The sequence below is a fragment of the Meleagris gallopavo genome, chromosome 4, assembly GCF_000146605.3.
Source record: "Meleagris gallopavo isolate NT-WF06-2002-E0010 breed Aviagen turkey brand Nicholas breeding stock chromosome 4, Turkey_5.1, whole genome shotgun sequence".
NCBI lineage: Eukaryota > Metazoa > Chordata > Aves > Galliformes > Phasianidae > Meleagris > Meleagris gallopavo.
In genome coordinates, this window is record NC_015014.2 from 35,363,376 (window position 1) to 35,388,998 (window position 25,623).

General features: G+C 34.7%; 1 long non-coding RNA gene across 3 annotated transcripts in view; it reads right to left on the minus strand.

Moving 5' to 3' along the window:
* The window catches only part of LOC116216567, a 188,238-nt gene that overhangs the window by 95,624 nt on the left and 66,991 nt on the right, over positions 1–25,623 (minus strand). For 2 of the 3 annotated variants that reach the window (XR_004159608.1, XR_004159609.1), the window contains exon 2: positions 3,475–3,539. This is a non-coding gene — a long non-coding RNA (uncharacterized LOC116216567). Of the gene's footprint in view, positions 1–3,474; positions 3,540–19,198; positions 19,243–25,623 lie in introns of those variants that run through there. The other variant, XR_004159610.1, reaches the window with a different exon arrangement.

Below are 25,623 nucleotides of genomic sequence, written 5' to 3' on the forward strand. Positions count from 1 at the left end.
AGACAGCCTGCCAATTCAAACATTGAAATTCAGTGTTTTTTTTTTCCATTTATATTTAAGGTAGCCTTTCACTGTTGGGTTCTAATTCAATTTGCACCAGACTCAATAGAAAAGCTGCCCCTTCTTTAAAGTGTTTTAGTGAAGATCTTCATAAGCACGCTTGTTAGAGTCACTTAGATATCTAAATCACAGAATGGCCTAGGTTTGAAGAGACCTCAAGGTTCATGAATCTCCAAAACCCTCTGCCATAGGCAGGGCTACCAACCCTCACATTTAATACTAGACCAGGCTCCTGTGGATTTCTCAAGCAGCTACATAAACATACACACAGAAATCTGGTACATTACAATTAAAGAACACAAATTTCTCATTTTATTTTACAGAAAATTCATGCCTTGATCCAAGCAAGCATTCAGCTTTCTGACAGAAGTGTATTTCCTTCAAATGAAACGCTAATAAACTCTTAAAAAACAATTTCATAGATCACTAACAGCCTACAATTTTTGCATTTTCTTCCTAAACAAAGCAACCATTCTGTACAGGAAATGCAACTGACTGACAGCAATGTTGCTCCACTCTCACAGGATTTGAGGGTCAAGTCCATTTCTCCAACTCTTGCAACCTCACTGATCATCTCTACAAGCAAAAGAACTGCTGCAGTGTACAACAGCCCTACAGAACTGCAATGGGCAGACACGGGGTCACAGTCTTTTAGGAAAGACAAGAGGCAAGATAGAAACCAGCAGTCTATATGTTGATCCATTTCAGTCACAGAAGGTTGCACAGGTATTGACAAAGAACTGATCAAAGTAAAGAATCAGCATATTCCAACTTCTTAGTGAAGTTCTGAAAAAATGTGGCAACAATCTCAACAGGGGAAAGACAGTTTGCACTACTGAACCTACTGCTACTATTTTCTCTCTTTGGCAGATAGATCAAGCAGTGTCCATATGTGCATCTGAATTTAATCAGCAGTTGAGTGAAAGGACACAACTACCACCAGAACTTCTACAGTTTCAGAGCTGACAGCGTCACCAGATTATTTCTAGCCTAGTCACCTACAGATCACAGCACCTTGCATATTGCATGTAAATGTATTTTCAGACAATAACTTCCCTTTAAAATAAATATTTCAGAAAGGAATCCAAGCCTTGTCTAGAAAGCCTCAAAGGCAAATCTCTTCTGATTTGTTAGTTTTTATTCTTCGCTCCCTCCTTTTTCCTGTTATTTTTGTCTTTCTTTATTCCCTCCCTCCTCCTCTGATTTTACATGTTAACTACTGCCTGTTTTCAAAAGTTACGCAGTCTAAAAGGTTGAGTTTCTCCAGCTGAAACAGGTGTACTCAAACTAATAAATACTGATTCATTAGTCATAATCAAAGAGCTCTCTATCACCTGCTATTATTCCTCTTTTACACTATAAGCAAGACATCTATCATTTACTAATTTTGCAGTTAACTGAATTAATCACAGAATAATTTAAGTTGGAGGGGACCTTCAAGATTATCTAGTTCCAGCCCCCTGCCATGGGTGGGGTTGCCACCAAAGAGTTCAGATTGAGCTGCTTACTCTGGAGCCTTTTTACACCATGATCGCTCTCTTCTGTTCTCTTCCAGAGGTCGTTTACTTTTTGAGATATTGTCTGTTACTCTACACATATAGCCTACAATCTTTTTAAGTTAGAGGTTATTTACATGCTTTTTTTTTTTTATTGAGTGATAGAATATACGAGTAAAAAAGTCATGATATCTGTTTCTTTGGAGCTCAGTGATATTTTGTCATTGACACTAACTTTATGAAGGCTGTCAAATAGCTAGTTCTTAATTCATTTAACATCAGCTGTAATTATATTGGTTTCTAAAATGTTATTAGCAAAACACCATGTGATTCTACAATATCTTTACCCATCTGATTTCATTATCTCATGCATGTAAGTTTATTAAGCGAATGTCATTTTTCTTAAGACTTCCTGTTATAAACTGAATTCCTCATGAGGTTTTTTTATTCTTTTGTTTAGAATAGGTGCAACGAGACCAATCTACAAGTAGCTGTTTTTATCTGCCTTATCCTCTTCTTTCAGATATTCCTGAGCTTTTACCTTGTAACAACTCCCATTGAAAAAGAATGACAACTGATGGAGATTTCCCTTAACTTGTATTCTAGAAATCCCGGATCAGTCATACTAATTTAACAAAGTGAAATATCATCTTCTATGATAGAAGCTATAGCAGCATTCTGATGGAATGTAAGCACAGTCCTTCCTTTTCAATAAACTTACATGCAACTCTTCAAACAATTTTTTTAATTAACTTTTTCCACCTCCAAGCAGCAACTCCAGGCAAGTTAGGTAAAGCAACTCTTTCTGAAACTGTTGTGCTACGAATAATTGAAAAAATATTGTATATAATGGTGTATCAAAGAGTTTTCCATCTATAACCCAGAATCATTTTCCTGCATTCTCACTGTGAGATAGAAGAGGAGTAAGTAGCAGAGTAGGTTGCATTAGGCTGTTTTTCTGTATGTTTCGTCTTTTTTGAATTTGATTCATTTTAAGGTCTACATTAGTAGGTGAAATTCTTCTAATTAAATCTTTTGTTTTTTAACACTTTTAGTTTCAGTTGATCAAGACATATCAGAATAAAGAAAAAACATGAATAAGAAAAAAATGTTTATCCTTAAAATATTCTCCCCTTTATAACAAATTAAACAAAAATAGCTGACAACATCCCGATCACTAAACACAGAAACAGAAGCTTAGCACAGCAGACATACTTTATAGCATTTTTAATAGCTGACTGTAGATTCAGTACCACTAAAATGTTATAATTCTTGAGCCAACCAATATCATACCATTAAAGTGCTTTATTCATTTATTCAAGTTGTTTCACTGACTTACTCCTTTGACATGTAAGCCATTACAATGTCAATTGCAATGTCTCCATATTATGATGTTACAGTAATTGCAGTCTCATACATTTCAATTTTTTTATGCTAATTTTTATTGCTTCACACAGCCCCTCTTCTGATGTTAGCTGCACTGTCTCAGACATTTCCACTAGCAGTAACCATTCCAGCAATACATAACTGCAGCTTATTGGCAAGAACTTAGACTTAGACCTGCTATTTACATCAAAATTAGTCCAAATCATGTTAGTTATATGAAGAAATTAATGATATTGACAGTAATTCCACCCTAAATACAATTTAGCATTAGAATTATGACTACATGGTAAATGGTGCAGGGAAGAGGGAAATCAATAAATTACATTCCAGATCTTAAACTGCAGCACATTTCCTCATACAAACAAAATAATTTTAAGTGTGACTTGTTTTCCAGACTGCAAGTTCTGTAAAGTCCTCAGTAGATAGAGGGAAGAGAGAAAAAGAGACCCCCCCATAGCTCGGTACTTGCACAGTACACGTACAGCAACATTTGGCTGAGCCAGTCAACAGACATACAAGGAATATAACTTACCCTGAAATCTTCCTCTTGCTCTTCTCTTTCTGTAATTCAGTCACGTTGTTAACTACATTTGCACGCTATAAGAGAGAGAAAAAAAGTGCATTTACTCACTAATGCTATACAATCTTTGTATATAAATATCCTACTTTCTGAATTAATGAATCAATCAATAAATGGTCAATAAATGGCCACTCGTGAACATAAGAAGTCAAAATGTAAGTCAGTGGAGTGAATTAAGTATAGAACAAAAGCTCTGTAATACTTCTTCTTATCTAAGTCAAACTCTTTACCCATTTTCACATACCAATTTTAGATATTTAGAAAGATCAATAAAAATTAGAGTAAAATATTCATTATTATTGATATTCACCTTATTGATCTACAAATGCAATAAACAAATCAAATATGAAATCCAGCAACAAAACTGTTGATCTTTGGAAGTTGGCTGAAAAGAAAACTTTTTAGGACGTAAAGATACAGTATTTAGGAAAATATACTCTAACAATCTAAATCAAAAATTATTTTCACGATGAATTCAGTCCATAGAGTTCCTAAATAATCTGACTAGGTGATTTCTACATGACTATACATTCAGAGTGCAAATAACCATCTAAAAACAAATGCATAGAACACTAGCAGCCATTTAAGACCTATCACTTCTTGGTTCTTATGCTTCTGTCTTTAAACCTGTACATCAGGTTAAGGTCTATTTCGATAATGGAAATGGTTTCTGGTTCCACAGCCAGACTGTTTCAGACAACCACAAGATTTCCCTCCTCCTATTAAAACGTTCTCTCCCAGTAAGGACAGAGAAATTACATTCTCCAGGTTTTTCTGCTCCAGCATTCTCTAGAAGATATCTGAAAATAGATACCTATTTCTATTACATGCTGTAGACAAAATTTTACTCACCTTGCTATTTTTCATGCCTTCATTATTCACTAATCCCATGACTAAGCTAGAGGTCCCAACATCACAAATTGCTCCAAGCTCCCAGAAACCTCCAGTTTAGCACAAGCAGAGTAGTGCTCTGGGCAATCTGCAGTCTTTTTTTCTCTGTTAGATAACTACAGGCTACTTTGTTTCTCTTGATCTCTTTTTCCCTGCAAGGATGGATGAAGGCCGTCATCAGGCGCTCTCAGGTGGCCCCACAGTTTGGAAACCTGTATTCAGGGGCAACAGATTCCCATTCCAACACCAGCTGCTGCAAAATTAGTTCACCTAAACTGAATGATCCCAATACCAAACTAAGTTGTCAAGCATTTTAATTTGAAAATCATTTCCAAAAATATCAAATTTAGTTTCCTATTGTAAGAAGGCGGCTGTAAGACTTGTATTTCCCAATTAGATTGAAATAATTCAGCAACAGCACTCCAAACTCTTTTAGCCCAAATGTTCCATTGCTCCCAGTATACCATTAAAAATCATTCCATTGCATCTGGTCATTTATTTTTCCTCAAGTGTCAAAGCCCACAGTGTAGCTGCCACAGCAAGAAAAAGTCAGAAAAAGCAAAAAACTGCCGCTATGAGTACCATAAAGCACATGTATAAGGAAGAAGTATCAAGTCTACAATCAACTATTCACGAGATATTAGAAATGAATTCTCTGTATGTCACAAGCATCATTCATTCTCAAATTCTGAGGTTGGACTTGATGATCTTGAAGGTCTTTTCCAACCTGAGCAATTCCATGACTCTGCACTTTTTCATTAAACTGCGTCTCTTAATATGAACAGTCTTTTGTCTCAAGAAACAATATTCTGTACTTCATGATTCTAGTGAGAGATGAGAAAAGACTGAATCAAACTGGTTACATTTCAGGTGTGTCAGGCTGCATTTAGAAGGTAATCCAAACAGTTCAAAAGAGTTATAAAAGAGTCAGGAATATTATTTCAAGTTAACCTTCAGTTCATTGGTTTTTTTTTCTCCTATAGAAACAGCACAGCATTATTATTTTTTCATTTTAAGATTTTCTTCATCATTAGCTGTTTAGTTTTTAATCACTAAACGTTTGCAAAAGTTACAAATTATTCCTGGTTGCTATTTCATTTTTTTTTTCTTCAGGAAATGCATTACTTGAGTACCCTCACCGTACTCATGCAGTATCATTAATAGCATTGCACATAGGCTCACATTCACTATAAAATTAGTGCCACCAGTGGGGATGATTGAAAATTAACTGTTGAAACCTGGATGTGTGGTCTAACTGACCAGTATCGTTACAGTCTTCCAAGGGATCCCTATCTCTTTCATTTAGACTTTGAGATTAGGAATAATAGTTTTCATTTTATAAGTACACAATGAGATCATTTTGAGTTAAACCCAGAGTGTTCCATGTGAGTTGTACATGAATGGCAATGAGTAAATGCTGAACAATTTCATTAATGATTAAGCTGACAAAAAACAGGAATAAGTTCATTCCATTTCAAGTAAACCCAAATACATCACTACTGACCTACAAGAAGCATGAAACAGTCTCATTCTCTAATTCTATATGTCTTGGTTTAGAGACCAGCCTGCAGAACACTGTGGAAAAAATTCTGCTAACAAGGTTGGCTTTTTTGCTCGCATTTACCTTCCTTGGAAGTACTAAGGAACAGTTTTCCAGATAAACATGACAGAGCTCAGATTCATTCCTTACAGCCTATGTATTGAAACCTTCCACTGTCTGCCTTTATCTACCACTATTCTACTTACTTAAAAAATAAATAAATAAAAAATACAGATGTGCAAATTGTTTCTTTTTTTAAATTTGAGTACTTGCAGTGACTGGAGTAATTTACCCTTAAGTAAACTGGGCTAATAAAGTAGTTTAATCATTCAGCAGGTTTGCTATCTGTATATATATTTAAACCAAGATTATTATGAAAACAATCTTCTCCCTCTCTCTATTATGATTACAAAGCCATTCATACTTCCTGACAGACCAATAAGGTTGTTTTTTCTGCCCATTCTAATAATGCAGCTATTTTCTGGTAGTTCTCTGAAACAGAAGACAACTAATCAATTTCTGCTAATTTGATAAATATAATAAAATCAATCAAGCATTATAAGAAGTGGACAAAATACACTGCTCTAAATGCAAGCTCATTTATTCTAGGCACTCTGCTTATAACTGAACCACAGAAGGAATTAATTCCATGTCCTCAATAACCATGTTTTCTATAGAAGAAGGCCCTTACAAAAGATCATACGTTCCAAAATAGTTGTAACTTTATTCTGAATCACACAGTTAAAACCTTATGACTATTCAAATGCTCACAGTTTATTATTACCTACACATACGACCTAACTCAAATCTAAAACAAAAGCTAATACTGATTCTGAATGTTGTATATTACTCACATGACTTTTTCTGTGTTAGAAATGTATAAGCTAGAGTAGGAGTAAAAAGGCTAAGTAATTTTTTAATTGGAACTACAAGGTAAATAATCATAATGAGGTTCACGTATGCCAGTGATAGCTATTGCTAAGATCTTAAGGGTAAAAGCATGCCATACACTCAGACTTTCTGAATATGGTTGTACTTGACCTTAAGAACAACTAAGAATCTATGAGGAACTGTTTAAATGCATAACCATTTATTATCACGTACAAGACATGTTCAGAACATTTTGGTTTGTATGTTTGCAAAGTTCATCAGTAGAGACCCTGCTAGTGAAAGATTCAAGTTCATACTGAGTTAACTACAGTGATAATTTTTTTTTTTCAGAGACAAAAGATGGCATTAACACAATCAAGGGAATCAGCAACCCCAGTTAACAAGAAAGACTAGTTTAAGGTAAGAAAACTGGCAAGACTATCTTCTAAATAAGAAAAACATAAGTTTGGTAGACAAATATTAAATCTACTTCCACCTGCAAGAGGACTTCTAAAAGGAGTTTTGCTATTAAAAGGATCATCCCTTGGTGTGTATGACTGCTGATGTGAGGCATTAGAAAGTGTCTGAGGAGATGGATGATAGCACAACTTCTTCATCCTAAATCGCATTTGTTCTTTCATCTCTTCAAGCACCTTCTAGAAAAGATTTTTAATCAAATAAATATCTTCATTTGTGTGACAATCTGCATTACGAGCAATTACAATGTAAAATGATAGTGGAACTTATCACACCGAAAGGCTTACTTTATCTATAAATCAGGACACTGCAGTACCATGACAAGTGCCCAGATCTCCAGCAATGCTTGAAGGTGACAGCAAAAGTGGTCCTTGCATCCATCACTCAACAACAATCAAAATATCAGTGTGCTATTCCCCAGGAAAAGGAGAGGGCACAGTGCAGCACTAACTCCACCTCTAATGCCCACCACACACAGTCAAACTGAAACCCACTTGTCTTATATGTTACTGGTGCCTGTGCCACTTGGTGAGTAAAATGCACTGATTGCCAATATTTCAGCCTATTTTTTTTTTTATTTGAGATTGATATCATCTCAAAGAAAAAAAAATTGTGGATGAAGGAAGAGCTTTCAACAAAAATGAGCAGATGAGTAATTTTTGTAGAGACAATATAGCATTAATCTATGCTTAACTGGTAAGGAAGAAAATCGGTTCTCAAAGATTACAATTTGAAAATTAAATGCAAAAACATGCTGCCAGATTCAACGCATATCAAGGAAAGTTTGATAAAGACAAAACAATGGAAGTGAGAAGTCTGTCATCTCAAGAAAGTTTTTTTGCTTTTTTTTTTTAGTTACTACTCAAGTGGGTTTAATTATAAAAGCTACTTACGTGGTAACAACTTTGCAAGAAAAATCAAAAGTGGTGAGTTTATTATGCAATATATAGAGAGCATAGCAGACATAATTTGTCCTGAATTTAAAAAAAAAAAAAGACATTTTTCTAAAAAAAATAAGTCACCAGAATATAACCCAGCAAATGCAAGAAATAGGAAAAAATTATCAAAAAAAATTTGGAGAATAAAGCTGCTCTCAAATTTTAAGCTGTTGTGATAGATGAAAGTACTGATGCTACAGATATGGCTCAGCCTGCCATTTTTATTAGAGGTGTTGATAATGAATTGGTGCCACTGAAAGAGACAACTAAATCTCTTGTTTTGTATCAAGCAGTAAAAATCACATTAAAGCAAAGCAACATTTTTAAGCCTCTGCCAACATACCGGATATAGCTACTGATGGCATCCCCATTGAGGAATGATTAAAAAAAAAAGGACTTAAAATTAATAGATAATAGATGATGCTATTGCTGCTAGCAACTCAAGTTTGATGAAATATCACTGTATTGTACATCAATACAAGTTACAAGCAAATGCTTTAAAAATTGACAACATCGTGCAAATCAAAGCTGTGAATTTCATGAAGTCCAAGGGACTGAATCATCACCAATTCCAGAAGTTGCTTAAAATATGGACAATAATTATAGGAGTATAATTTACTTTTCTGAAGAAAGGTTGCAAAGTTGGGGTAAAATGCAAAAGCAATTTTAGTATGTGTAAATTTAAATCAAATCATTTATGGAATCAGAAGAAAAAATTGGGCCCAAACATGAAGATGAAATCTGACTCACAAACTTTAGCATTTTTATTGAATTTGATTGTTCATTTAAATGAGTTAAAGGTGTCTTCAAAGTCAAAAATCAACTTACTTTACATTCCAAGCCATAACTGCATTAACAAAGAAACTTAATGGCAAGTTCAAGTTATGGCAAATAATTTCATGCATTTTTGTGAACAGTAGATGTGCAGCCTGTTTTATTCAAAAAATTTGGGAATAGGTTTCAAGTTTGCTAAAAAAATCAATTTTTTGTTCTATTTGAGACTTCATCAGCTGTTGACCTCTGAATTTTCCATAAAATGTATAGAGTTGTAATCAGATATTCAACTCAAAATTTCATTGTGTTTCTTTACCAGACTTCTGTAAGACCTGTCTTACCAAAGAAAATATCTCTCACTTCACAATTGCACCTTATTCATGTAATCTCTTTTGGGAAGTATGTACATTTGTGAACATCTATTTTCAAGGATAAAGTACAGAAAAATTTCAAAAATCCAATGGACACCTCGAACTCAGTAATAATTGCAACCACTTTCATCACATCACATTGATGTATTAGTTTTAAGAAGCAGCCAAATATCCCAATAGTTTTATGTTTTTGTTACCTTTTTTAGTTTTAATAAAAAATATAAAACAAGTTTTGTTATCAAGTTTGTTATAAAAAAATATCATAGTTAATGTATATGTGGCCCAAGACAATTCCTCTTCACGCAGTGTGGTCCTAGAAACTCAAAAGGTTGGATACGCATGTTTTAAGTGGTTAAAAGAAAACAAAGTTATCACAACTAATCTAAATCTGCATTTCAAAGGATCCCTGTTTAACAGGGAAATGTTTTTAGCATATCATGGAACCTTAGAACCAGAAAAACACATTCTTTAAAGAATACATGAATATTCACTGAGCTATTAACTATTGATGAAGTTATCAAGGACAGTGATGCGACACCAAAAGAAAACCAAAAGCACCACAGCCAGAGCATGAAAAACAGATACAATGAATGGTTCATACTGAAATCTCAAGAAGAATGTCTTCTGCAAATATATTGTAATCTTTACAGTTTGAATTTTTGCATAAAAGAATAACAATACTATGCTGAAAATGAAACGCAAAACAAGAAAGACATAGACAACTAGACAAAATTATTCATCAAAAAGAAAATGATGTTCTGTGGGAATGTTTTACTGTAGCCTGGAAAGACAACCTAGAATAGGTAGAAAACTTTGATACAAGTTTTTGAGACAGAACAAAACAAGAATTCCTTTTAATCTCTTTTTATGCTGCCTAGTATATTAATGTGCTTCTTACTATAAGCAACTTCAAATAACGATGCGTTAATAACAGTCATTTAATATACATTAGCATGTTTGTAGATGTCTTGTAATTATCTTTAGCTGATCTGAGGGGTGCTCATTTTTCTAGATAAAATCACATTCTTAAGAACTCAACAAAATGTAACTTAAAACTAAAACCTACAATTAAGAAAGACAGGCAGAATGGTACAGTTAATAGTGTACCTTCCCTCCTTAGTTTACAAAATATTTTGTCCTTATTCAAGAGGGTCAGTGCAAAAGAAAAGGAATAGATGGGAAAAACCTCCACCAGTTCTGTAAAACGAACAGGTTATTTCTGTCAGTCCCAAAGAAATAGAAGAAGGGCAATTGTAACACAAACATAAATTCAGTGTAAATATAAAGTCTTCTCTGTCACAGTTAAGCCATAAATTTAGTCAAAGCAGCTTTGGGGAAATCAACTTTTTGTCAGTCAATACAGGACCACTTGGGAATGCCATTTGATCATCATACAGTTAGAGAAGCTAACCTGATACTTTAAACTCTCAGGAAGCTAAATTAATCATCTCCTTACAGTATTCAAGGGTCCATGCTTTTGCTATCAGTTACTCAATCCATGCATTAAAAAAAATAGAGCTTAGCTCTATTGAAGGCACTGCAGAAGGCACATGCTTCAAGATTGACTTTGCAGGCCTCACATAGAAGAAAAAAATGAAATAATATAGCAAGAGAAGCTATCAAAGAAATGGCATGCTGATTTTGAATTTTAAGAGGCTTACTTTGGAGACCCCTTTTACTTATTGTGTTGAGGATAGTAAAGCAAAGAAAATGTACTGAGTTCTTATGTAAGACATACGTAGCAAAACAGTATGGAACAAGTCAGTTTCTAGGAAGTCCTTCCTATTTTCTCTTACATGATACCAACTCCTTAAAGAAATATGCCTTAACACCATACAAGTACCTAAAAGTTTAGCACATATCTTTGCTCTCATGAATCTTTTACTCTAATTGTTCCTACAGTTTCCTTTTACAAAAGAGAAGATTTCCCACTCAGCTAAACTATTTTGAGATAATTTCTGCCAGTTCCTCTTAGACAGTTCTCTCTCTTTTCTCAATCTCCAAGAGCATCAGTGCTCATGCAGCAGTTCCAAGCAAGGCAGTAGGCATTTCCCAAGGGGAACTGGGCTCCCCACTATGGCAGAATCACAGAGTTGTAGGGGTTGGAAGTGATCTCTGGAGATCATCAAGCCCAACCCCCTGCCAAAGAAAGCTACCTACAGCACGTAAACCAGTTCAGCCTGTGCAAAGAAACATAGGCAGAGCAATCTGACTGTCCTGCTCCTTTTGAACACTAAGAAAGCAAACCTTTCTTCCTTTACATCTATTGCCATCATTTAAAACATGCTTCTCTGTTACTAGTCAATCATATCACAAACTTGGGTTTAATTCCTTTACTGAAAAGGTATAAAGCACGCATGAAACTCATTTAGAGTTATTTGTCTAGACTTTCACAATCCACATAATGTCTATGCAGATTCTATTTTGAAACAGTCAAAATTATTGAATTTAAAATCTTTTCCAGTCTCATTATTTGGTCAACATTCAATAATTATTATTGTTAGAAAAGCCTTATGCAATAGTACTAATTTTGACCTTGGCTTTCTACCTAGTAGCCAAAGAATTAAGTTCCAGGACTTCATGACCATTCTTTATTCTCAGTCTGTCTCATAATAAAATAAGGGCAGAGGAAGATTTCAGAGGATGCATTTGGGAAGGAAAGTCTCAGCCACATTAACTCAAAGTTGGTCCAATTTTAATTACAGTGTTTGAAATTAGATAACAGTGCCATAGAAAGAAATTCACCCAAGTGCCAAATGTGTTTATAATTCACCACAATATCCTTACATCCTGCTGTTCAATTTGCAATAATTTTTCATTTGCCAGCCAGTAATACCACCCTAATCACCTACTATATTTGAATTTTTCCCCTAAGAATTACATGCTTCATGCTATTAGCACTCCTGTACAGTACTGTAATAATAGTTTCATATCTTTAATTTAATTTTCTAGCAAGAAAGAAGCATCTCAAAGTGTAAAATTTAACAGTAAAAAGAGAAAATTAGAAGTTTAGACATAAAGCCTCTGAAACATCAAAAGTTGAAAAAATTGAGTGAGAATTATTTTCTTAGTCAATGACAAGCCCATATTTCTACAAGTTCTATTTGGAAGAGCATAAGCTGACTTTTTATAAATCTGCTTGAGTGAGGCAGCTATTAGGAGCCTCAGGTAGTCTGACATGCACTCAGAATGATACACAAGTCCAAAAGAAAAAGAGCGAGGAAAACATAAAAGGAAAGTAAAAGAAAGGCCTCTTCTCTCAAATCATGCTTTGTTAATATCTGTCATGTATTAGTTATATCACTTTTAGGTTTAGAATACAAAAGCTTTGTTGGAGGGAACCTTCAGTGATCAGTCAGCCCAACTGCCTGACAGCTTCCGAGCTAACAAAAGTCTAAAGCATATAAATGAAAGCATTACCCAAATACCTCTTGAGCACTGACATGCATAGGGTATCAACAACTCCAATGGGAAACCTGTTCCAGTCTTTGACCACCATCATGGTGGTCAACATGAATGTACAGTTTAAATCCCTCCTGGCACATCTTTGTGTAATTCCCATCCTACCATCAGATCCCAGGAGCAGAGACCATCATTACCTTCTCTGCCCTCCCTACTCAGAGAGCAGTGAGGGCACTTCTTGGCCTCCTCTTCTCCAGGCTGAGCAATGCAAGTGTCCTCAGCCTCTCCTCACAGGACATGACTTCCAGAACCATTTATCAGCCTTGGTGCCCTCCTCTGGAATCTTTTGAGGATTTTAACATCTGATCCACAGTGAGTTGGGTTTGTATTTTCCGAAATGGATAGCACGTTTGGTCAGAAGTGACTTGGTGTATCTATCAGCTTCCACGCTCTCCTGAAGATTCAGTTGCTTTCTTTGCTTGCAAAGTTGCAGCCATTTGTACCAAGGAGGAAGTTATTTCCATCCTAGACTTTACCTCTCCGGTTGAGGAGTTGGTTTTCACAAAGTTTTTCTCTGATTTCCAAGATACTACAATTTTCATGTATCATTTATAATATAAGCCTGATAAACAACTTCTAGATTTACAACATCTTTTTATTAGTACTACCACGACCAAGCAGGCAAAATGCTGCATCAAATTTGCAAAAAATCTCATATACGTAGATGTTACATTGTAAAAAAGACTGCACTTTATATACCAAGTGAAGGAGTGAAAATTGCTTTTTAACAAGAACTAAAGAAATGTCTGGAAAAAAAACCAAGCTTTCTGAGATATAAATCTGAAAAATATAAACCTATAGTATTATTTTTCTCTGGTTTTAGTATTTCTGTTTTTTTCAGTTTCCATTACATTCCACTTCTAAGTATTGTAGCACAATCATATATTTTATAACTTCACCACTTACACTTCAGGGTACTGAATTCACTTCTACCGAAGAGCACTTCGCTCTGCTTTATCAGTTTGAATGACTGCTCAGAAATATTTTGTGACATATGATGCACTGCATAACATTCCTGAAGTACAATGCATCTGTTTATTTTTTTTTTTAAGGTTACTTGCTATTTTTTTTTTTCCTTTTTCTTATTACAGCAGCTTGCTTTCTATTTTTTTGATTACTGCCTGTTTCCTGGAGAACTTCCAATCTTTGTTCTTACAACACAGCATTTCTAAACTTTCTGAAATAAATGCAAAGACTCAGTTTTAAAAGATATTATATTAGCTCCTAACACTTATTAAGCTTGTTATGCTACTCATAAAGAGTAATTAATGAAAGGACTCAACCTTATATCTTCTATTTTTCCTTTATTAATAATCTTTATTACACCAACTTAGTCTAATGCATACATGGAATAGACACATCCCGTTTACTTTTTCAATTTTTCTATTCACTTCTATCAACTTTGCCACTGAATTAGGTGAAAAATTCACTTAATCACAATGAACACTGGATTGTTTGTCCCTAATAATCAAAGGCAGTTAGCTCAATTGCATCATTTTATTCCCAAATCTAATTGTTTTATTTGTTTTGCAAAACCTGGCTGGCCTCAGTTCTCTATTTACAAGTTGTTTTTCTGAAGTGTACCTTGCTACATTTATTATTACTCAAGGTGTGCAAGCATAGTTTAAATATTAATAAAAAGAATTGTTAGCCATATTAATATACTCTTAAGTAGTTTAAAGAACAATTTTACTTGAAATGAGATATTGAAAATGTTTCTGCAGAAATCCAAGTACACATTTTTAAGTTATTAGTACCAAGGACACATTTAGCTACACCATCTGAAATTCATTGGGATGGGAAACATTTTAACAAAATACCTTACAGAAGCTGTATTTTTTTGAATACTCAACCAGCCTTACCATTTCAAAATATAGCATTAGGTCTGCTTTTTCATGGAAACGTAACTAATGACAGCAATACTTAAGTCTGATGAATTACCAAAACACCAACCTCAACGTTGAAGAAAAATCATTTGTCAGTTGTTTGATGCAATAGGATATCTATTATTAGCAATGATAAATTGATAGGAAGCCTTCTAGTTATATCCAAAGTCCCAGTAAAGACTGATTACAGAAACACCATATGGTCTTCTCCTTCAAGTTATATTAGGGGCTGCATTGTTTGATAAATGTTTGCTTATTATAGACAGACCTTTATCAGGAAATGTCAACAGAATCTGGGAATCAAATCCTACCTGCTTCTCCCTTAAATTTCCTTACAATTATTCAATAAATTGAAATTGTCTGGAATATTCCACTGATTACTCCCAAGAAGAGGCCAGTGTTTAATAAATGTTGGGAGACTATTGCATTAGCAAGTTTGATTTTCTATACACAGAATAGGGAATAGCCAGCTTTTAAAGTAAAAGAAAACCTTAGGAAATATTGATTATTTTTAATGTAAATCACTATAATTGGCTTTGTACAGGTATGTATATTTCATAAAGATCATCTCCATAAAACCCTATATGCTTTCACACACTAGAGAATCATGCTTAAAACACTTCAAGACATTGCCTAGAATTTGCTCCTAGAAATCTGAAAAGCTACACTGCATTGTCTACCTAGTTTACAGCCAGTGAATCATAACATGTTCTTAAATGAGGAAAACTTCACTGGAACTGAGATTAAAAAAAAAAAAAGTACAGTAACAATTCTATTCTTTGAAATTGGAAACCTCCCTGAAGAAACAAGGCGTCTTGCTATCTGCCCAGCAAATAGTCTCACAGGTACCCCACTGTCCATCTGATTGTAAAAGCCTGGGAATTTTCAATCAATCGAAATGATTGATTTACTTGAATATATTCGCTTTCTCCCTTGTGTTCTGTTGTCAAATGCTTATTCCTAAAATTGATACGAACTCTGATTTTATAAGATATAAAATACAATCGACAAATAGCAAAAATGCATATCTTTGCAGAAGTCTGATCCCAAATCAGCCAGTAAGTAAATCTGGCTGGCTTTGGATGGTTTTCTAAAAGAGAGAATTGGAAATTCATCACCCTCATCAAAAACATTTTTCTGACATGTAGATAGAAACTTCATTGAGGTGACCTCAAGGAACTTGCCTTAGTGGTGACAATGAGTTAAATCTTATTAGAAAATGAGATTGTTAATGTGCACTTTAACACACAAAATTTGAAAGTTTAGAACAGACTTCTACAATAGCTTGAAATAAACATAGGAATTACTACCAAAGCAAATAAGAATGAGTAGCATTCACAATTTGAAAGCTAGATGCAAAATATAGTTCTCAATTTCTTGAAACACTTGATGACTGCCATAATCATATGCTTAAATACTGGGTGGAATTTCAAACATGACAAAGCCTGAAGTTTTCCTTTCACCACTTATGTAATAAATAATCCTATGGAAGCTGTTAAGAAAAAGGGAATACTTATTTTTTCCCTGCAATAATAGATAGAATACTGGAACATGAGGAGTAACAGAAAAGAATTACCTGAATTTGTCAAGTGCAGTTACTATGAGTGCTCAAATAGCTTGATCCTCAGATAGAGAATAGAAACTGTATAGAAAAAAAAGTTACCAACATTTGTGTCTATAGCACGAGTGTATCAATTGATAGATGCCTTGTAATTGCATCAAAACCAAGCTATAACCTAAGAAACTGACTTTCTATATTGAATGACACCAAGAGAACTTCCCTGTTGATATACTACAGGCAGACATAAATGAATTCATATAGAACAAAGCTCATATAGTTTAGAAGTAACCAGGTTTGAGAAACAGTTTAACAAATAGTGGTGTCACAGTAAATACTGTTAATGCAAAGATGCGTGGCATGCTAACAGAAAAAGATTCTATTTTATACAATATATAGTACCATGAAGACACAATGTCAATTATGTTCTTTAAAATCCTACTTTAAATGATTAAAATATACCTGAGAGATAAACAGACTGATCTGAAAAAGAAAAAGAAATTGTTAACAGAACTGCATTGATTCACATCCTAAAACTATCCCAACACATTTGGCATAATCAGTTCTTGCTTTGTAGGAGGATATTATTGAATTAGATTGGTATAGACAGCTTCCTATATAGCATGACGTAGCATGTTATTAAAGGTGAGTCATAGTGACAGTTTTTATTAAGACTGTTGCTAGAAACTATCTTCAGTTGATTAGAACACCCTGATACTGACTCCTATTTTTTCCCTTATTGTTCTGTGACAGGTAAAACTTTGTCAAAGAATTAAAACAAGACCATTGTACACATACATTTCCAACTCCTTACCCTGCCCAAGAAAAAGATAATTTTTAAACAAGTCAACATAAAAGTGAGGTTTTTGAATGGTTTGTTGGTTTTTTACTTATTTCTGAAACAGGGAACACCAGTATCACTTTTTGTGGGGATTTTGTGCAATTTAAACCATATTTATAAGAATTTGTAAAAATACACAGCTGTATCACACAGTCAATGACACAGGTGGGAACAAACTATAAAAAACTTAGCCATGTTTACAAGTCCTACCAACTTGCTGAAAATCTGCATTAACACCTTGTCAGAAATGTAACACTGGAAGATCTTTAAACATTGTCTTCCCTGAACAAAATTGTATTTCTTCTTGCGGTACAGATATCAAAGGGAGTTATTAGAGAAGAAGAAATCAAAGAATGGAATTAATTTACGTCATTATTATTTACCCTTTTTTTTTTTTGTCATTTATTATCTATTTATTTTACAGTTCAGTGCAACCCTGCACAAGTTTTTGCAATTACAGACAAAATGTGTCTGTACTGTGAGCTTATGCAAAACTGTGCATACGAATTCACTTAAAATATATAACCAAAATTTGTGAGAGAGGTATGAGATGCTCTCTGAATGTTATAGACCATCATGGGTTCTGCTTACAGTTCTGCAAGCTACACTTGGGCCAAGTTAAGGCTTTTATTAATGCAGATCTAAAAAGCTAGCATTTTTTTTTTATATATATTCTTTGAGAGCTTTCACATAAACACACGTGATAACATTCTCAAGTAGTACATTTTTTCTGTGTTAAGAAGTGCTAAATTTGTTTACTGTAACGTCATTTGCTTGAACAAATGTTCACACTCTGGATGGGCACAACTACCTTTTAACAGACACTTAATACAGCTGCACTAGGATAGATAACTGCACTGGGATAGATAACTGCAAGGGACTCCTCTTAAAAGCCCTTATCTATTGTTGCTTTGTTTCACAAAAGACCTGTAGTGTCTGGGTGGTGTGAGGGGGGGGGAAAAAAAAAGGAAGAGGTTGAATTAAATCTAAACATAAACGTTAATTGGTGAGGTTTTTTTTTTTTAACCAACACAAGGAAAGATTACAAACAAAGATGCACATCTAAGCTTTTACAGATCACCACTGAGCAGAAGATGCTATACATTCACAGTAAACAAAAACTCAGATTAGAGATTTCAGTTCACAGTTAGAAATTCACTTGTTAGTTACCCTGAGGATGCTCATACAAAAAACCCATGGTTTGCACAAATAGTGCCAGTTCAAAGTTTTTATATATGATTGCACTGTTTAAGTGGAATTGGAGAGGAGGACATAGCAAACAACAGTCTCACTTCACACATCCTCTGTGGATCAGTACATCAAAGGTTGGTAAATTCTTTGCAAAGAGAGTGATGAGGTGCTGGAACAGGCTTGCACAGAGAGGTTGTGGATGGCTCATTCCCTAGGCCAGATTGGATGGGGCCCTCGGCAGCCAGGTCTAGTATTGAATGTGGAAGTTGGTGGCCCTGCATGTGGCAGTGCAGTTGGAGATTCATGATCCTTGAGGTCCTTTCCAATCCTGGCCATTCTATGATTCTGTGATTATATTTTGGGGTCACTTGGACCATTTGATGAGCGATAAAAGAAATCTGTATTTCTTCAGATCAACTTCAGAATTGAGTTCAGAATCTGATCCCACATTACAGTTAGTTTTACAAAGAATGATAGAAAACAGGTATGGATCTGCATGCTTAGATGACTAGAAAATTGATCATTTTGTCAAGAAAAAGAAAAGTTTCACAGCAACAAACCTGAGCCCAACCAAATATACTCACATCTATTAAAGATCAGAACCTATGGAATTCCTAACACATTGAACATCTATTTAAACTGAATTATGTATGCACATACTAGTAATAGAAGAAATCAGTCAGAGGTTAATCATTTAGAAGTAGATACCACTGACTTGCTATGAATCTGCTATGTCCCTAACATCCCACATACTAAATTAAAAAGCCAGCTTCAACACCACAACACTTAATTAGCTTTCTCCTCCTTTATCTGGTATGTGAAATGAAATAATGTTGTTTCTTAAATAGAGATCGTTTTGATGTCAGAAATTACATACCTGAACATTTGTGAACATACTGTCTTGCTCACAATTCAAAGTCTGAAAGAAAAAAAAATAGACAAAGGAGAGTCTAGCCAATTTATAATTTGCAAATAAGAGACCAGTTCCCTGAAAATCTGAAGTTTCCTGAGAAAAAGTTTACTACAGTTTCATGTAGAGATTTGGAAGAATACCATCTGATATTTAATTGTCCCATTACCTTGGGTGTGGGGGCTGCTTTTCAAGGCCACAAAGAACTTAGAAGTCTGCTCATGTACTCAAATCACAGGAAAGAGATAAACAAAGGAATGAGAAGGCACTGATATTTGCTTCCATATCAGGAGAAATTTTCAACTCCTGAAAAATAAGCACTCCTGTCCTTAACTTAATAACAATTTCAATGAAGCATATATTGGGTTTTTACTGAAGGCTTCTGATATGCATGAATACACACGGCAGTTCAGCTCTCCTGCTGACTGACATCCATTTTGCCTGAGGGAGCAGTTGCTAGATGCAATAGGCACTTTTTCTTTAAAGAGAATGGTAAAGCCTGTTTAAAGCCCTTCTCCATTCAAATGTCTCTACAAACACCAACAGGATAGAACAAATGATAGTATGTACTATACATCATTACTGTTTGATAGATGTGCACTGTTTTAAATGAAATAGATTTTGGTCTCAGGAAATTTTTAGGAGGCTAGAACCCAAACTGCAAAAAACCATGATCACCACTGTGCTAAGTAGCATTCTCAGCAAGTGACAAAAAGTTTAGGAAAGCATTCCCTTCAGGCTATGGCAGATAAGCGGTAGCTGTTTAGCACAAGCAAGATAGCATGCTCATTACCACAGACCGTGCATTTTAATTATCAAAACATATGAGCTTTTATTTCTCTGGTGCCAAGATTTCTTTGCAGTTTTATTTTCAGTGCTGTAATGCTACACACTTCTCATGTAACTCCAAGTTGGATTTTCAGGATATCCTACAAATGCAGCTCTTTTTTTTCAGACAAGTAAGAACTAACTTATTTAAAGGTCTTGGTATATCTTTAGATACAGCAAATATATAACTTTATTTAAATCAGAATGATCATCCTTGAGACTGCTTTAGTGATTAAATAGAGGAATTCTTCCCTGGGAGTTCAGCATCCAGTTGCAGTGAACTCTTAAGAAAGAGAAATGAAGATGAAAGAGAAGATCTAATCCCAAATTCAAAATCCAAGCTGGAATGGTCCAATACACGATACTGAGAAATCACAATGACCCCAAGTTCTAGGAGCAAGAGGCTGTTTCCACCACAAACAGGAAGATAAAAGATGCAGAAAGAGGCAAATTAAATAAGGTGACCTCATGAACCGGTAGCTGCTGGATCTGTTGTACAAGAAACTTTGAAAATATAGAAGAGACATTGAAAAGGAAAACATAAGCATTTACTGTTTGACACAGAAAAGATGCTAATTCAAACTGAATTGCAGGTGTAAAGAAGATACTGTAGCTACACATTAGAGTAATTTAGCAATTAACACACTTATTTTTTATGCTCAACATATTTTTAATAAAATAAAGTTAGTAGTTCTAGTCAATTCCATGAAAAAAAAAAAAAGAAAAAGTAATTTCTGTCCCAAGAACTGCATACTACTGGTAGTGAGTTTTGTCTTTCAGTAGAACATTTTGTGAGTCAACAAATAACTACTTTGCACAAATAACTCCCTTGAACAACAAATGATCCTGGATACAGGTGAACTGAAAATAAGGCGCTTTAGCACATCACTCATTTTTCCAGGTTGGCTGTTGATACTTCTGCTGTGGTCTTGGAAAGAAGTAAAGTTTCTACCCATCTAATAAGAATACTGCCACAGCAAAAGAGAATGAAAAGGACTAATACGTTGCTACATTGAAAAGACTATAGTGTGACAGATAAGCTAGACTGTGATTTCTTATCTCACTGAATATGTTATCATCCTCATGGTTAACAAAATAGTCTGGAAAGCATGTTCTTTATTAGGTAGGAATTAAATCATCTAATTCCTTTAAAACAAAAGGTAATAACGTGACCTCACAAAACACCTGGGAATTGCAACAGATTAAACTATAGTGATAGAGTTATAATGCTAACATCAGGAAAAGAACAAAAATTCAATTCCTAAACTGGGGCAGACTGTAGTAAGATGTCCAATCGTTAATTTAAAAAAAAAAAAAGATTATACAAGCAATAATGACCAAGTGAAATTATTAGTTTAAGAGAATTGATATACAAACTTCCTGAAATTAAGAAAAAAATATCTTCCTATGTCATTAGTTCTTTTTAACATGGTACTGAGTAAAAGAAAAAAAATAAGTAAAATGTATGCTTTATCTTTGGCCATTATCACAGAAGAAAAACAATCAACAGGTGATATGGACAGTTCATACAAGAAAACTTTTTCTTCCCCTGAAGTTCTTTCATTCTCATTTTAGACAGTTCAGACCCTACTCAAATCAAGTTCTGAATTTTAAAATGCTGAGAAATAAGAGATTATTGCTCTTTTATAGATGAATTTGTAACATTTAAGCAGATAGACAACTACAAATGCAATGAAAGAACAGGTATGTTACTGTATGTGGTGAGAGTGATCAACAGAGAAAGACCAGTGAAATTCGTATCACAGAGAATGATATGGAGCTTAATCAGACAACTTATTTAAATCTATCCTCTTTCAGTTTAAAGCTGTTATCCTTCATCCTGTTGCTACAGTCACAGATAAGTTGCTTCACATCTTTCCTGAAAGCTGCCTTTAAATATTGAAATACCACAGTGAACTCACCCCAGAGTCTTTTCTTCTCCAGGCTGAACCCTAACTCTCATCACTCAGCCTGTCTTCACAGGAGAGGTGTTCCAGACCTCAGTTATCTTCATGGTCCTCATCTGGACAGGCTCTATGTCCTTTTTCTGCTGGTGGCTCAAGAGTTGGGTAGAGTTTGAGATGTCAGGTATATCCTTTGCTTTAAAGAGAGACAGCGAGAGTTCCAGAAAATCTTGATAGCATGCTTTGTGTGATGAAAGTAGAACAGCATTGCCTGCTTAGGATCTTGTGAGCAACAAAATAGTTTTGTTTTGCCTTTTTTTTTTTTTTTTTTAAACCACAAACTCTCAAGCAAATCTAAAGGCATTTTTTAGTCTGTGCATTGAAGCACGCCCTATTTCTCACCCAGAAATCATGACAATTATCAATGACTTTGTGGCACGAGAACAGATACAGCAGCTTTTTCCACTTTGGGACACTGGTAGAACGCTACTTCAAATGGGTTCAATTTATGTATCATAACAGATAAACATTATTCATGACATTGCAACCTGGTATTTTATCACCTCTGCCAGGTGGTTAGCATCACAGATACATGCTCTATTTTGGAGTGATAGAAGAGAAAAATCCTGGAGTACACTTATAAAATTAATGGTGACCTCAACAATCTAACTATAAGAGACTGTTGGAGTGAGAAACGCAGCAAAACAAGATGCTGAAAATTAATAACAAGATAGATATCCTAATGAAAAAAATGCTGAAGGTATGTATTTAAAAAAGACTAGTACTGAAATTTCCATAAAGATAATATACTTCCATTTATATCAGCTTATAATATTTCTACATTTCTAACATTTCTATGACACTTATCTCAAAACCTCATATAGCAGAGAGAAGAGTTCCAATACAATTTTTCCAATTTAAAAACCTCCGATTCTGAGTTTATAACACCTTACTATTCCCATTTAAAAAGTGTGGAAATTACATTCCCATGTTTAGTCCCCACGGTGATCAAAGTACCCACTTACAACTCCAGCTCCAGGTAACTGAATTTGAAGAAGTTTGCTTTAGGCTACTTAGTGATTCTCAGACTTCAGGCACACAAGTCCAACTTCCAATACGTTTACAGCATATTTCCCGTTAAGTTGTATTAAATTACTTACAGATTGCCCCAAACGCCTATGACTTTTTTTTTTTATATTTACAAATTAGGTTTAATAAATAACTATGACATGTTAGTAGAGAAGAGCACTTTTATGATGCTAACCCAATTTTATAGTTGAAGGATTCTCTCATATGCCATGACTTGCAGGTTTTTATGTATGCTTCCTTCTGTAATATTGACACCCTGAGGAGCTGATTTTTGACTATATGAACAGCAACATCATCCTCTGCCGAGGACCTGATATATGAAAGATCATCTTTGTTTCAAAGAACATGTACTTATTGGATGATGCAATGATACCACTGAAGAGATTACAGGTACATTTAAAATTGTTTCATAATTGAAAGATCTGGTTTTGAGAGTATCTGTGCACTTCACTCCCATGCAGTAACAGATTTTGTGTACTGGCTGAGACAGGCATTCCATGTAGATAATAAAAGAAAGTGATAAAGTACACTAAAGGACAGTGCTAAAGGTTCACACATTATCCTTAGAAACATATTTACTAATAATCAACTGCTTAGGGTTGGTTTGTTCCCTCTCCCCAGACCATTATTTATAACTTGATTCGCTTTAATATTACTACCCGTAGTCCAATAAATAAACAAAATTTCTGTTTATTAAAGTAGAATAATCTCAATCAGTGAACAGTAGCGTCCAACTGCTGTCCCTGAATTATGAATGGCACTCGTCGAACTCCTTTTTCACAACATCGCAATCAGTGGTACAGATGTCAATGGGAGTAATTATTGACAAGGACTATTCCTGTGTCTGTTCCAGGACATATGTTTCTAAGTGGCTAGTTGCCAATACCACACAGCACAGCCGAGAATTCTGTCACTACTTATGTTGTGCAGCAATCAGCTACAGGACCAGCTGTAACCGGGTGAAGTGTGGCTAGAAAATGAGAAGAATAGGAGAATCATTACAACTCTCACTGTGATGCTGTATCCAGAATGGCCTCCCAGATTAGTAGTCTTTAGTATTCTGGGGTTGTTTGTGGGTTCCCCCAGAAGCTGGAAGGTATACATTGTCTCGAATACAATGATTTAACCCCATGCCCCAACAAGATCTACATTAAAAAAAAGTAACTGCATTGAACTATGTAAAAATGGGCATTCTGCAAGGACTGGTTATAAGTGCCCCTGGAAATAGTTCTTAAAGTTGGGAAACCTATTTAAACAAAGGTGACAGCATTCAAAAACAGAGACCATCTCTTCACATATTCTCTTTGCTGTTAAGCTACAAAGCAGTCCAGTTAAATAACATTGTCTGAGCAATATATATATCTCTATGTTACAGAAGAATTCATCCATTAGAAAGATACAGAAGTGAATGACTATGATTAGTGAGAGCTGCAACATTTCTATTTATTTAATGGCTGTTCAGACATGATGGAAACATGCTAAATTCAATGAGATTTTTCTGCAAGGATACTGGATACAAAGCTACAACTTTGATGTTGGTGTTGTGACAACAAGCCAAGTCAGCAGCAGTAGGCAGAAAGGAAAGAAACTGCAATCTTTTTCAGAAGCAGAAGTGAAGTTGGGGTAAGAGCATGTGTCATAGTGACCCCACTATCCATTTGCCAGGGCAGAAACAGATGTGTAGGACAGCATTTTTCAAAAATACCTCATGATAGACTCTTTTCCTGGTCACGTTAATACCACTAAGAGTTTTACTACTATTTATGTAGGAAGTATTAGGCTAATATAGAGCATTTTGAATAATTCTTTCCCTCCTGGATAAAGGAACTTATGAATCGAGTTTTTAAAAGGATATTTCAAAGGAGTATATCTAAAGTTTAAAAAAAATAAATCCTACTTCTATGCACGAGAGCTTAAGCGTAAAGATTTTTATGATTCTTTCTTCTATTTCACGCTTCCATTTTTTACTTCTTTGCAGTGAATGACCAGGCATCCCCACATTTCTTTATGAGTCTCTTTAGAAGATCCTGATTATGAGATGAAATAGTTTATCAAATACAAGAACTATTTCAGAGAACAAATGAAGCGAACTTAATATCTAATTCACACTTCCAACAGTCTGATTGAAGTCATTTTACCTCATCCTTGTTTTCTAACCTAAGACAAACAGAGCAATTGAATCACAATAAGAAGAATTGCTCCTATATTAAGTGAACAGTGAATATTTTAAAAGTGAAGCAAACTTCTGCATGACCTTATTACTACTTTCTCTGAAGAATCTGGTCAACTGTAGGATTCCAATTGTATAACTTGAAGTAGCAGCTCAAGTTTCTGGATATTTCTTATTTTTTCCTCACTAGTCCTACTCCATAAAAAAAACAACTACCACCACCGCAACTTTTAAAGCATATAAGATAGTAAAATGTGAAATTCAAATTTCAGTTTAATCTTCAAAATGATTAATTTCTACTGTTCATATTTTTAGATAAGTTTCAGTTGCACTTAGCCTAAAGTTTATTTTCTAGATACACAATTATAAATTCTGTACTTCGTTAACCTGTGCCTTAGGAA